At 35.1% G+C, this 14,631-nt stretch overlaps 1 protein-coding gene and 1 long non-coding RNA gene across 6 annotated transcripts in view; both read left to right on the top strand.

Annotated features, from left to right (window-relative positions):
• STIM2 (stromal interaction molecule 2) overlaps window positions 1-14,631 on the top strand; it is a 140,611-nt gene that overhangs the window by 93,258 nt on the left and 32,722 nt on the right. The gene's annotated exons all lie outside the window — the stretch shown is intronic.
• LOC140622741 (uncharacterized) lies at window positions 2,837-7,158 on the top strand. The gene is made up of 3 exons (XR_012022435.1): window positions 2,837-2,869; window positions 3,724-3,847; window positions 6,260-7,158. It is a non-coding gene; the product is annotated as an uncharacterized lncRNA (long non-coding RNA).

Below are 14,631 nucleotides of genomic sequence, written 5' to 3'. Positions count from 1 at the left end.
TATTGGGGCTGTTTCATTGTTTATTATTTTCATTATCTTTTTTCCTGCTTCTCTTCCTCTTTTACTTCAAGATAGGTATTTAGGACCATTGTATATACTGATTTGCTAGGATTAATTATGCCTTTTTAACCTCCAGAAGATACTTCACTTTGAGACAGCTGTGTCTTTTATACTTCTGTTGATTTTATTCCGAAATAGAGACCACCTCTTAGAATAGGATGCAGAGACCAATTGCCTGTCACATCTCTCTGTACTTTGGGTTCTAGAAATTTGGCAATTTCTATTCTTTGGGAACTCATGAAATAGATATGTTGTGAGCCTAATTTTTTCTCAGATAACAAATTTTCCAGTATGTAATTCATCATATGAAATTTAAGGAAGTGCTATTCTAAAATTGTTTGTAAATTTGCCTTATTATGGTTTTTTATGCACGTGAATTATTCTACATTTCTCCTCTGCTATGTTCACAGACTCAAGGGATACCTCAAGTTTGGAGTACAGTAGCAGAACCTTCTGCAGAAGGTAAAAATGAGGGCTGTCCACTTTTCACTGTGATGGACTATTTAGAAAACAGTAGCCTTTCTTAAACATCTCACTGTTTTTTTATTCCTTTTTCCCAACAGTTGGGAATCAATTTTATATAGATTTGTGTTAAATTTTGCTTTACCATTCCTTGGTTTGGGAAGTGGGTGGGTAGGATGGACTCTGGTTACAGCTTTGTTTGTTAAGATGTATATTATTGCAGGAGAGTAACTGTATTAAATTCTACTTTAGGTGGAACAAAAGTATTTATTCTGGTTCTTTTGGATAAGGGACTTGTTTGTTGATAGTAGTATTCTCCTCTTCAGAGATGGTCAATTGTACAAAAATCATTTCCTTTCTTTTCTTTTCTTTTCTTTTCTTTTCTTTTCTTTTCTTTTCTTTTCTTTTCTTTTCTTTTCAAACAAGTCTCTGTTTACTTGGGTCTTCTTTGCTATTCTACTGAATATTAGCAATTTAGAAGCAGTTATAGAAATAATGCAAATTACAAATACAATGAAAATAAAAATTTCAAATATATTAAATAACCATTTCAATTGAAATATGAACATGACTTATTTCTGAGAACTAAGCTAAACATTTTTTTTTGGAAAGCTAAACATTTTTTATAATTCTGGATCATATATGTATGTATATTATATTACATATATAAATATATGGCTCAGAGAGAATGAATGATAAAAAATAGGGTAAATCAAATAGTATGTGTGTCATACTTAAATACTTCTCACTATGTGGATGGTTACTCTATCTAAATAGAGTATGAGTACAAATAAAGCTTATTTTCTGATTGTCTCATCTGGTTAAGATGCTCTTCAGTAAGAGAGCCTTCATGAGCATGCTTCTGCCATCTGACCAGTCTTGTTTCTGTTTCTGTTAGTGTGAATTCTTCCAGGATGTTGAAAATGGTGGACCATTTGATACTTCTGCTTTAGAGTACTTAAAATCAACTGCTTACTTAAGATATTAGTTTAAAATTAAGAGTCTCAATCAATCTGACAAAATGAAATAATAAATGTCAGTCCCATTGAAATAAATTAAGTTTTTACTTCTATCATCAATTCTTTTCCTTACCATGTAATCAGGTAAAAACAAAGTATAAAACAAGTGTATATCAGTAGGAGCTTATGCTTGCTTAAGGGTTGTGTTCTTAAAATTAAGAACAGAGAGTTGGTCATTCACTCTCATAAAGGTGTAATAGTTAAAGTCATATGACTTGAGAGCTCAGTAAGAGAAGGGAAAGAGAACAGTCCCTTGGGAATACTACTAATAAGGCAAAAGCAGAAGATTAGCTAATGAAATAAGTAATGGCCGTCAGAAACCTGGTAGATGAATCAGGAAGGAACAATGTCTTGAAAGTCTAGAAAGGAAAGTTTTCAGTTTTCTATAATTGAGGACATAGTCTATTGCAAAGTATTTGTTGAAAGCCCTCACAAAGAATGTTTTTTTTTTTTTTTTTATTTTAAGGTCTCTGTAATAGGAACAGATGTACTCTTGAGGAGATAATTTATGCTTATTTTGTGAACCTTGTGACTGATTTTGTTTTGTCCTTTGCTTTTTGTAGCTGTTTTTAAGGGTCTCATTTATATTTTGTATACACTCTTAATTTTATTTCCCTGTTCCATTGCCATCTTTTATGTTACTCTTTTTACATTACGTGAATCTTTGTAAATCATTTCTTCTCCCTCCCTTCCTTCCTTAGTAGAGAGTAGAGAGAGATGAAAAGTGGCTAATAGTTCTGACATAGAAAAATATGATGTATTGGGAAAAACCCGTTAGAGTTGGTGAGAAGAAAATCATTAACCTTCAAGAATCAGTTTAAACATTGATATGGGGAATTGAATCCCATACACACACAAAATAAGTGTTAAAAAAGATTTAAGTGGAAGTCACCTGAATGTGCATCAGTGGGTAAATGGACAAAGAAAATGGGACATATATATTCAGTGGAATATTATTCAGCCTTAAAAAGAAGGAAATTCTTTTAAAAGATTTATTCATGAGAGACACACACACACACACACAGAGGCACAGACACAGGCAGAGGGAGAAGCAGGCTTCATGCAGGGAGCCCGATGCGGGACTTGATCCCAGGTCTCCAGGATCACACCCTGGGCTGAAGGCGGTGCTAAATCATTGAGTCACCGGGGCTGCCCAGGAAATTCTGATACATGTTACAACATGAATGAAACTTGAGGACATTGTGATGAGTGAAATAAGCCAGTCACAAAAGGACATATCCTGTATGATTCCATTTATATGAGTTGCCTAGAGTGGTCAGGGTTATAGGACATAACCTAGAATGGTGGTTGCCAGGAGCTAGGGAGAGGTGAATGGGGCGTTAACTTCAGTGGGTACAAAGTTTCAGTTTTGTAAGATGAGAAGAGTTCTGCAGTTGGATGATGGTGATGGTTGCAGGACAATATGAATACTTAGTACTATTGAACTGTACACTTAAAAATGGTTAAGATGGTAGCTTTTATGTTATATGTATTTTTACCTCAATAAAAAATTATCTAAGAGAGTGAGTAGATTAGAAGTAGAGAAATGGTGGGCAACCTTCTATTTAAGGTATAGGCAAGAAAATGGAGGGAAATTGAATAGCAGTTACAAATGGCTAGTATGATCAAGTGAAAGATTTTCTTAACTGGTAGATTTGACTGTGCTCAAATAAACAGGGAAGCTACTCTACCGATATTTTTAAAAGTTAGGCATTTTTTAAAAGTTTCAATTCAGGAAGTACTTTGTTCAAAAATACTATGTATAAGGGTTGGTAATTGAGATTACACCTTATTACATTATTTAATGTTAACATTTATTTTCTCCATAAATAATTGTGTTGTTTTATGGATTAAAAAGATATTGTTAGCTAATAAAAGATGAATTTAAGCTCAGACAGGCTTGTTAACAGAATTGCTTGCTGATACTCAAAGTCATGTCACTAAACATTTTCAAATCCTTTGTAGAATTTATTTCCTGTGAAGAATTTGAATGACAATTTAAAAACAATGTCTTGAACTTTTGGGGAAGGGTTAGGGTGGGCTGGGAAAAGGGGAATTGGAAAGTTGAGTAATTAGAGAGAGGAGACCCCAAGAAAGATTGCTTATGCATTTGTTTGGTTTCTGAATTATATGTCATAAGAATATAGAATTCTAACGTCATTATTTTCCATGTTTTGACCAGTACCAAATATTCTGTGGCAGAATTTTAATGATAGTGCTACAGCTCTACTACTACAATGAATAATAATAGGTTTCTGTGTACTAGCTGCATACCCACTGATCCAGAGCCTGTGACCTTAGCAAAGGTAAGCATGTCCCAGATTGCAGTGTGAGATAGTTGAAGATTGATCTGCTTTGGTAGTTGTCTAAATTTTTCTCCTCTGTTTTTAATGAGCATGCTTGGTTGCATGAATCTGACCATGACACTAGATTGCATTCTCTTTTAGATGTGTAATTGGAAGCTTTTGGATGTGTAATTGAAAAAAGGGGAGGCCAAGTTTTAAGTTAGTGGATTTATGTGTTAGGGCTTTGTCCAGATTCTTTGAATGGTTTTCAGGAATGCCCAAAAAAGTAATCACTCTAGTTTCTAATGGAACCTGCACTATCTTAAGTACTGGAGGCTGAATTTATCATAAAACTAAACACTTAATAAATTCTTGTGCATAACTGATTGTTCAACATGGTTTGTTGAATGGCTTGAAATTATAGTATACTATGTCTTTTTTTACTACAGAGCTTTATTTTCAAGTTTGAGCAGTTTATGTATTATTAGTAAGTCTGCAGTGGCAGAAGATAGGGACTCATTACCTCAAATATTGGGATATTTGTTGTAAGGATACTTTATCTTCAATGATTTTATTAATCACAAGTGATAAAAATCACACACATTTCCATTCATTCATTAAGTCATCAAACTTGTATTTAGTTCTTCCTGTGAGACAGGCATTATTCTGGGTTTTAGGGATAGAGCATTGAGCAAATTAAATATCCTGCCCTCATGGAGTTAATACTCTTTTAAGGAGGAGGATAGTAAACAAGTTTGCATGTGTGCATGTAGATATATATACTTGTAAGACTGCTGGAACAGATGAGTGATATAAAAGTAAAGCAGGTTAACACATAGTCATTGACCAGGTAGGGTGAAGGCTTTTTAAATAATGTCATTTAGGAAGAACTCTGCAGAGAAGTGATATTTGGTTATAGATGTGAGTGTTGAATGAGCCAAAGGCGGGAGGTCTAGGTGAAGTACATCCCAGGTTTAAGGATCAGCCAGGCTAAGACCCTGAGGCTGATGGACCTCAAAGTATTTAGAGGATTATGAGAAGGCTAGCATAGCTAGAAGGTCATAAGGGATGGGGAGAGTGGTAGGAGACAGGTAAGATCTGTGAGGTAGACAGGGGCCAGATGTCGTAGGACCTTGTAGGACCTAATAAAGAGTTTGGGATTTGTTGTAAGTATAATATAGTATATTGTACATCTAGCTTCATTTAGGAGTTTTGAACGAAGTAGTGATGTGATTCATCTTTTGAAAAGATTACTAACTTGTGTGGGTATTAGACTCTTGGAGAAAAGGGGCAAGAGTAGAAGTTCAAGGCTGTGAGGCCTTGAGGCTCTTGCAGTGACCTGGTAAGAGAGGGGTAGCAGAGAGGTCTGATGAGTAATGTAGTTTGAAGGAATAGTTGACTGGGTGACAGGTACTGAGGGCGGCACTCGACAGGATGAGCACTGGGTGTTACACTATATGTTGGGAAGTTGATGAATGACTTTTTTCACTCCAATTAAAAAATATACCAAAAGAATGAAGGAATAGCTGACAGGATTTGCTGTTAGATTGGATCCAGGAAGTTGATGGGGGGGTGGGGTTGGGAATTAAGGATGATTCCTAGGTGTTATGTACCTGTGGTATTAAAATTTCTTGGAGATGGAGGCAATTAGAAAAAAGTCCAAAAAGCCCAATTAGGGGACTAATAATGGGAAAAGAAAGTTGATAAACACTGAGATAATGATACAGAGAGGTGAAGGACCGTGCCAGGAAGTCAAGAAGCAGAGGGAGGAGCCAGGAAAGAAGAGCAGCAGCCAGTGAGATGCGATATGAAAAACCAGGAGAACGTAGGGTCCTGGATGCCTAGGAACTAGGAAATGTTTTGAGAAAAGAGCACAGTCATATCAGATACTTTAGAAGTTCAAATAAGAAGGTGACAGAGATTGGTTTGGCAAAGTGGTAGATGGTGATCTTGACAAAAGCAGTTGCCTGTAGTGGTGAAAGCGAAAGTCTCATTGGAGTGGGTTAAAGAGGAAGTAAAGACAGTAAATACTGTTGACTTTCAAACTAGACTTTGAGAACAGGAGGTGGAAGAAAAGCTTAACAGGGGTGGGTGGGTAGGTAGGGCCTGGCAGAATGTGTCCCATGATATAAAATGTAGCTACCCCTTTCAGAAGCATCTGGTATGTTCTTGATATTTGCAGCCTAAAACTTGGACAATACATGGATTTTCTTATGGGCCTCTCTTGGTCTCATGGTCTTACTCAATCTTAGGATAATTAAGTGTATCATTTCCCAAAAACAGTTGCTTTATTAAATCCCATTTTGGTGTTTTAATGAAACGAGCCAGTATAACTCTCAACACTGAGTTATATCAGTACGTTATCAGTACCAGTCCCTATTGCACAGCACTGCTTACTTGATGATGTGAAACCCTGTCACTGTGTTTACTTAGGATCTCTAGACATATCTGCACTATGTAAGAGGAAGAATCGGTGGTTTTAAAAGCATCATTGGAGGCCAAGCAGAAAAGTGAATTTGAGATGGCAGAAACCAGGCGCTGCCTGCCCATTCTGAGTTACTTTGGAAATCTTGAGAAAGGGATGCTCTCCAAATACGTGTAAATTCAGAGGAAAAAATGATCCTTGGTACATCACTGGAACACCCCCAAGAGGCAAATAGTATTCATCAACTTAAGTAATATATGAGAATATCAACTACTGTTATATTTATAAAGAAACAATGTGGAAAGTTTTTGCAGGTTGTGTCTTCATGATGTCGTGGAGTTCCTATTTGAGTTATGCATAAATTTTTGCCAAATTCTCAATAGGGAAAAAGAACAAATGTAACATCAGAGAGCCAATGAGTATAAAGTTTATTAAGGCAGTCAGAGAATGAATTGTCTAGGAGGATATGCCTTTATGAAATTACAAAAAGTTTTATTAAATTATAAGTAGTTATAGGTAAGAGTTTTATTAAATTATAAGTAGTTATAGGCAATATCTTGTTATCAATTCTAGGAAAAGCAATACTTCTTTGTGACTTAGTCTACTATCAGAAATGGTAGTTTTATAGTTTACAGTGCTGTCTTTTCCATATTTTTAAAATTTAATTTTATTAAAATTCAATTAACATATAGTGTATTATTAGTTTCAGAGATAGAGGTCAGTGATTCATCAGTTGCACATAACTCCCAGTGCTCATTACATCATGTGTCCTTAATGTTTATCACCTAGTTACCCCATAACCCACCCCCGGCCCCTCCAATGACCCTCAAGTTGTTTCCTATAAGGTTAAGAGTCTCTTATGGATTGCTTCCCTCTCTGTTTCCTTCTTACTTTATTTTTTCCTCCATTCCCCCGTGATCCATATTTTTTAATGAAAAATTTGGGTAATATTTTTTCAAAAATGAATTTCATGTCATTGTTGAATGTCTTCGCTTTTTCTATTACTAGGAAGCAAGGAGCAGAATTCTCTGAGATATTAAATGGATGAAATATTTTTATTAGTATGTGTGTAGATTGAAAACATGTAGAAACTACAGGTAAATATGGAGTTTTTCTTTTAGAATATAGGGATATGTTTATTTTGCAAGTAAATTGGTCAGACCGGATTTAGAAGTGATCATTTCTGGTTTGTTAACATTTTCATTAAAAAAATTATTACTTAATAAAGTATAGTGTTTTCATGGAATAACAAATATAAGAAAGGGCAATTTATAGTTTAAAGAAGAACTCTGATTTAATATTTCATAACAGCTTGTTGGTTTTTCTCCCAACAGTTTTCACCAAAATAAGCAGAATTACTTTCTTCCCCTTTGGCACAGCTGGGGCCCAAGGAAAAAAAAAGTTAAAATAGGAAAGCATTTAGGGATCTGAGAAACAAGTCAGTTATAAGAGAACAAAGAAATATATGGGAATTATTGAACAGACGATTAGAAAAGGCAAAAAAAATCTGAAAGGTTATTTCAACTCTAGCCCATAAAAATGGTGAAATAGTAAAGTTTACATATTTTAGTAATTTAAACAGTGTGATCACCATATTCCTAAAACTACTAAAATTTCAGATTATTCCTGAATGTAACCTAAGTCAAAGGAATTGGTTTTCTTCTAAAGTCTTGGTTTTCAAAAGGTATCATAAATACTTTTTTGTAGTAGTTTATTAATTTTTTGCTGGATAAACATCCTAAATTCACACTACAAACTTTCTAATAGTGCAAATTTAGTATCTTAATCTTTTCAACCTGGTAGTAAATGAATAAAGAACAGAAAGTAAACTTTATGGGTTCTGAGGCTTCATAATTACTGAGGCCTCTCATCTTTTAGACACTAATTTCTTGAGAAACCTCAAAGGACAGCCATCCTTTCTTGGAGAGACTGAATCCCAAAGTCATGTGGAACTTGACCGCCTGTATTCGGTTCTCTATATAACACTTAACTAGATTTATGACCTTGGGCAAGGACCTTAATCTCTGTGTTTCTAACTTGCTCCATTTGTAAAATGTGTAGCCAATCGTAGAACTACCACTTTAGGGGATTGTGTTGAGGATTAAATGAGTTAATGAATATATAGGGTTTAGTACAATACTTGATAGCTAATAAGGGCCTAGTGTTTGCAATGATCACTAAGGTTAAAAGGTTACTATATTGATGAAAAATACAAGCTACGCAGTGCTAGAGAAGTCAGCAATTATTAGAACTCTACCTACATAGTTGAAAAAGAATAGAAAGATTTCTTTTTAAAAATTTAATGTCTCAAATGAAAAGTTTCAAATTTAGTAAAAAGTTGCAGGATCAGAACAAAGAGCTCTCACATATACTTTGTCCAGAGACCTTCATTCCAATTTTGCCATTTGTCCTAATAAGACCTTTATAGCCAAAGGATCCAAGAGTATGCATTTTACCCAAATGCCCTGTCATCTTTAATTTGGAACAATTCCATAGTATTTCCTGGACTTTCATGTCTTTTGGCTTGAAATTTACAATTTCACAGATTGTATCTAAGTTAGGATTTGTTTGAGGTTTTCATATGATTAGATCCAGGTTATGCATTTTGGGCCAGACTGTTACAGAAATGATCCTTTTCGTTGCATCTTTTTAAGTAGCAAATGGTATCAACTTATTTGGTTACTAATGGTATTATCTTTGATCACTTAAGATAGTGTCTGCTATATTTTTTAACTGTAAAGTTACTTTTTTCTCCTTGTAATTAATAAATATTTTTTTGTGGAGAGACACTTGGAGACTTTGTAAAACCATATTCCTCACATCACTTACACCCACTAGGTTTAGCATCTATAGATGTTTCTTGCCTGAATTAACTCTGATGGTTGCCAAATTGTAATTTCTTGAGATCCATTATTCCTTTTATTTATTAGTTGCATTCTACTGTAAGGAAGAGATTTAAACAGTGTATTATCAACATTTTATCCTATGAATATGGTAGGGGAGATGACAAATGTATCTTGAAAGTAGAAATTGGAGAAAGAGTGAATCTCAATCTTATGACCTGAAGATTGATCTTCTTCACTTATTCATTTATATCAGTGTGGACTCTTGGAATTCTGCTTTATTCAGTGGGTTATAGTTTGCTGCAGTCATTTTGATGGTCAAGTTGTTCCAGATTTGGCTAGGGGAAAGCCTTTCAAGCTGAGTGACTTCTATATTCTTTTATATGTCTAGGTATGTCTCTACCACCTTTTGAGCTCTTCTTTACTTTCTGGCACAGAAAAAGAAGTTCCAGGCTCATTTTCTTGTTTCTCAGCCCTAGCCCTGGAAACAACAGTTTCTTCAAGGATTCCCCTTTACATATAGTTGAGACTATATTTAGAGATCTTGATATGTACACTAAGTATGCTCTTGCTACTGAGGTGTTGTTGCCAGGCTTTCTCAGTGAACAGATAAGAAACACAGACCTTTATTTCTCTATATATATTAAAAAGTCTTGAGTATCACTGATATCTGAACCAGTTTATACTGCTACCAGTATAACACTAATGGTTTAATTCTAGCTTAATCTCTTTCCTTACTTGTACCTGCTTTTACTCATGAAAAACCTAGCTCTGTTATCTTCAATATATTTTCTTATTTGCCAGTCCCTCTGTACATAACCAATCTCTTGACCCTGTTGGGCTGCTACGTTACCCAGGAACCTACCATGCATAGCCCCCACAGAGCTGCCACTCTACCCAGTGTCCTCATTATATAGACTCTGATCACCACTAGCCTGTCTTCCCAACTTCATATGGAATCTAGCCACTTCTGGGCAACTGAAAGATTTTGAAATGAATTCGAGAATTAGAAAAAAACTTGGGATGAGAGTCTGAGCATTCTCCAATGACACTCTGCCAATGACTCTATCTTTATTTTTATTATTGAAGCACATTATTCACATTTTTCCTTCTTCATAACTCTAGCTATTGACAAGGGTCCCTGTGAATGGCGAAGTTATTTAGCATTTTATTGTTTTAACCATTGTGTCAGTACTCACAAAATAAGAGAACTTTTCTTAAAAGCCATTTTGTCATTAATAACTAGTTCAGCCAGCACTGTATATAGTAAATAAAACCAAAGTTGGAAAATGTTATCTGACAAGTAAATGTAGCTAATGTATTTGTGAACTGTTATATTTCTAAATGCTATAAATGTACTAGAAAAAGGCATATGTATTTGCAGTCAAATAGAAACCGCCTGAGTCTTGGGACACCTGGGTGGCTCAGTGGTTAAGCGCCTGCCTTTGGCTCTGGGTGTGATCCTGGGGTCTGGGGATCAGGTCCCCACATTGGGCTCCTTGAAGGGGAGCCTGTTTCTTCCTGTCTGTGTCTCTGCCTCTTTCTCTATGTGTCTCATGAATAAATAAATAAAATCTTAAAAAAAAAAACAACTGCCTGAGTCTTAAAAATGCTTCTATCACTGAAATTGGTGAATTTTTCTGTTCTAGAAGGAACTAGGATTAAAAAGTTGTGAATATAATGTCTTTTCCTACCTGGATATTGTGTGACAAGCTGTGAAAGCTCAGTTTTTAGCTGGCCTTTAGTTTAATACCCTTTAGAAAGAAAGTATTTATTAGCTGGGCTTTTGTGTTCATTTTTTTGTTGAACTCCCTCTGGCAGTCAGTACATTTTCTTTGAGCTTTCTAGGTAGTCTTGGTAATAATTTCTTGACTCTGATGTTTTACATTTATTTTATCCAGTGTCCAATAGTAATTACTGTGAACTCAGTAAATACTTGCTGAAGAAAAGAATCTCAAGTTGTATGTAGAAAAAACCTTTTGAAGAAACTTTCAAATTCCAAGAGAAAAAAAATTGAGCATTTTAATAACTTTAATAGCAGAAAATGAAAGCAAACATTTGTAAATCTATTTAAAAATAGAATTTCTATTGTTGTTAAACATATTCTTTGAAAAGCAGCATCCGCTCCATTTTATGAAACATAGTCATAAATCTGAAAATGTTTGTTGCTTTCTCTAGAAATGCCACTAAAAAGTAAATAAATGAAGGTGACATTTTCCTGGCAGCCTTGGTTGATTGAATCACTTTGTCATCTACTCATCCAACAAGCATTGAGTTTCTGACATATCTGCCATTCCATATTTATTTAATAGTAGCTATACTTTTGACATTGTATAACATGTTGGGAATATAAAAATGAGTAATAAGTATTGTCTGCCCTTAAAGAACTTACCTTCACTTGGTGTGAAATACTCTTTTAGATCTCAGTTTGGTATCTAAAAGTAAATAAAAGATGAAGAAGAAGGGCAGCTGAGGGCTGAATGTAATATGAAAGAGCACATAATCAGAGACAGAGCCACTGTGTCCCTAAGGCAATATCTTTAATGATATAATAATGAGGTATTTAGGAAAACTTGATTAATCATTTAGTCTTTAAATGGCCCTCGAATCCACCAATTTGACTCAAGAAAGTACATTCCTTGCTTTTCGTTAATTACAAAAAATTTCTGATCCGTTGTTATTTATTTTATTATGATAATGATTTACATTGTAGAGTAGTTTCACCATTGCTCAGAGTCATCTCCACATGCATTTTGTTAATCTTCAGAATAGTCATGTAATTTTAAGACTCAGTGTTTTTCCAGCTTTTTTTTTTTTTTAAGATAGGTCTTCATTATTCCTCACCATCTTCATGAATTAGGGGTTGATACTGCACTCTGTTTAAATTATAATAAGATTGCAATTTACAAAAGAAAAAGTAATAAAGCCTTTCCTTAGTATCGGTGGTACAACTCTTGGGAAGAGAACACCCTGGTAATTTTTATGTTCTGAGTGTTCAGACATTTGCCAACACTGATGCAGTATGCCTAAACATTACATGTAGTTCTTGCGTGGTGAAAGGTAAGGAGCTCATGAGGGGAAAGTGTGTGCATTTATCCCTCTTTGGTCGAATTAGTAATATCTGGACTTCCCAAGTTCAGGGTGTGGCTTTTAGGTGTCCAAATATAGCATGTTGTAGGAATTTAGTTCATGGTACAGAGACATGCCCTGCTGAGCAGTGTGCAAATGAGGAGCTCACATTCTGGTACTGTTCTAAAGATAAGCCTGTCTGGACCATGCGAGCAGCTGATCATCTAGCCTTGCTCAGAAGTCCACCACAAAGATCTATAAACCAGCTGAGTTAAGATGAAAGGTGGAAGGCTTTAAACTTCTTTTTATCTTTTATATTCTAAAAAGTAATTTTGAAATATTCCTATTACATTCAGTTGAAGTTGCTTTTCATCAAAGCCCTGCTCTGCTGTATTGTACCTTAGGTTAACTGCATTTTCCTGCGACAAGTTAATGTCTGTCACTGTAAGTACAGAGACTAGTTCTGAGGCTTTAGTTGTTTGAAATTTCATAGTGAAATTGAATTTAGAGAAGTGGTCAGTATTGGTATGCACCTATATTTTGGGATACAGAACTTCATGTAAATATGCCAATGATTCAGATGTTTTTTAAACCAAATAGTTTTTTAAGCTTCTTTATCAGAGAAGCGGTAAAATAGAGGCCTTCTTTCAATAATTGTTTTACATGGCCAACTTTAAATGTACTTGCTTTTGTTAACAATGTTTATTCTTTCTCCTCCCTGACCTTTTAACCAAACCCTTTGGTACTTACAAAGATGTTTTCATGCTTTAGAGAAGGTAGTGAGTGTGTATTGAATTGTACTGTATTTAGCTCTAAGGTACTGTATTATGAGATCAGAAGTTGATTTTTCTAAAATATATTAGTTTTCCAAAAGAAACTGCTATGCCATTTGCTTTCTTAACATTAAGAATATTACAAGTGTGCGTGTGTTTTGTTTCATGGTTTTTTGTTTTTGTTTTTTTTTAAGGGAGGGAGAGAGAGGGGGGTAGGGGTAGGAAGAGAGAATCGCAGGCAGACTCCACCCCCAGCACAGAGCCTGACACAGACCTCCATCTCACAACCCTGAGATCATTACCTGAGCTGAAATCAGGAGTTGGATGCTCAACCAACAGCCACCCAGGTGCCCCAACAAGCGTTTTTTACCATAAATTTAGAATATTGCAGTTTTTAAAAAATAGTAGGAGAGCTATTAAGACATGAAATACAGAATAAATGTAACTAATGTATTATATCCAAGTTCTGACATGGTTGATGGTGACTTTAGCTATATTTTGAGATGTTTTCATCATGCAGAGGAGGGAGAGGAAGAGGAGCGTAATGGTTAGAAGTTGGGGCTTTGAAGTCAATAGACATAGTTTTGAATCCTATCTCTACTACTTACTTGTGTGAATTTAGGCAAGTTACTCATACTCTCTGAGCCTTAGCTTCCTGATTTGTGGATCAGGATTATAATATTACCTGTAAGACCTACTTCATAGGGTTGTTGAAAGAATTTCATGAAATACTTCATGTAAACCCTTTAGCCTAGCTGTTGGAAATTGCCAAGTGTTCACATAATGTTAGCTACTGCTATTATTAACATATTCTATGTGCTCACTAATGCCTTATAATTAGAAATCAGTTTTTTTCCTCACAGTCTTTAGGTGATTTCACAAATTATCTTTGAAGGTTTTTAGGACAGCATGTGCTTATATTAAATGTAACAGGTGAAAACTTATATGGTGGTACTTCACTAAGCTATTTTGTATTTTTAGACCTGTAACTTAATACAAGTATATGGCTAAGTACATGGGTGCATCGGTTTTATAAGATGCCTTTTATAGATGAAAGGAGCAAGTAAATATGTATATCTTAATCTTCTGAAGTGTACCTTCCACACTGGTTTGTGTATATCATACTTGCTTAAGGCAGGGTGGACTGGAATCACAGAGATTCTCATCTCATCCTTCTATCAAACACACAACTGTAAAATGGCACCTTCTAACTTCTTGTATTTTATAGGTCTCTGTGATTCTGATTTGGAGTCAGAGATTCTCCAGTGCTGCTTTGAAATATATCATGGAAACAGCCTTTCTTGTCTTTTGTACAACTATAGGTATGATATAGCCAGTAGACCCAATTAAAAACAAAACATAACAGGTTTGGTTCTTGCCTTTAGGGAAGAAAAACATCAGTTATACATAGAGCTAATACTTAAAAGGCATCTCTAACCTGGGCTGTGTAGTTCCTGCCTTATGGAAGCTTATAGCACGTAGGGATGTAAGATGTAGTTAAGCAGATAGAAAATAAGGCAACACAAAGAACGTGCTATATGGTAGAAATAGTATTATAGAAATACAGGAGAGGGAGAGATCACTTTCAGTTGCAGTGTTTCTTCTACTTATAACCAGTTTGTACATGAGGATGTACCTATGCATGATTCATGTGTTTCTTTTAGAAGGCTGCTTCAGCTGGGTGGCCACAGGAAT

The sequence above is a fragment of the Canis lupus genome, chromosome 2 (genome assembly GCF_048164855.1).
Source record: "Canis lupus baileyi chromosome 2, mCanLup2.hap1, whole genome shotgun sequence".
In the NCBI taxonomy this organism is placed as follows: Eukaryota; Metazoa; Chordata; class Mammalia; order Carnivora; family Canidae; genus Canis; species Canis lupus.
This window is presented reverse-complemented; position numbering and strand designations above follow the sequence as displayed.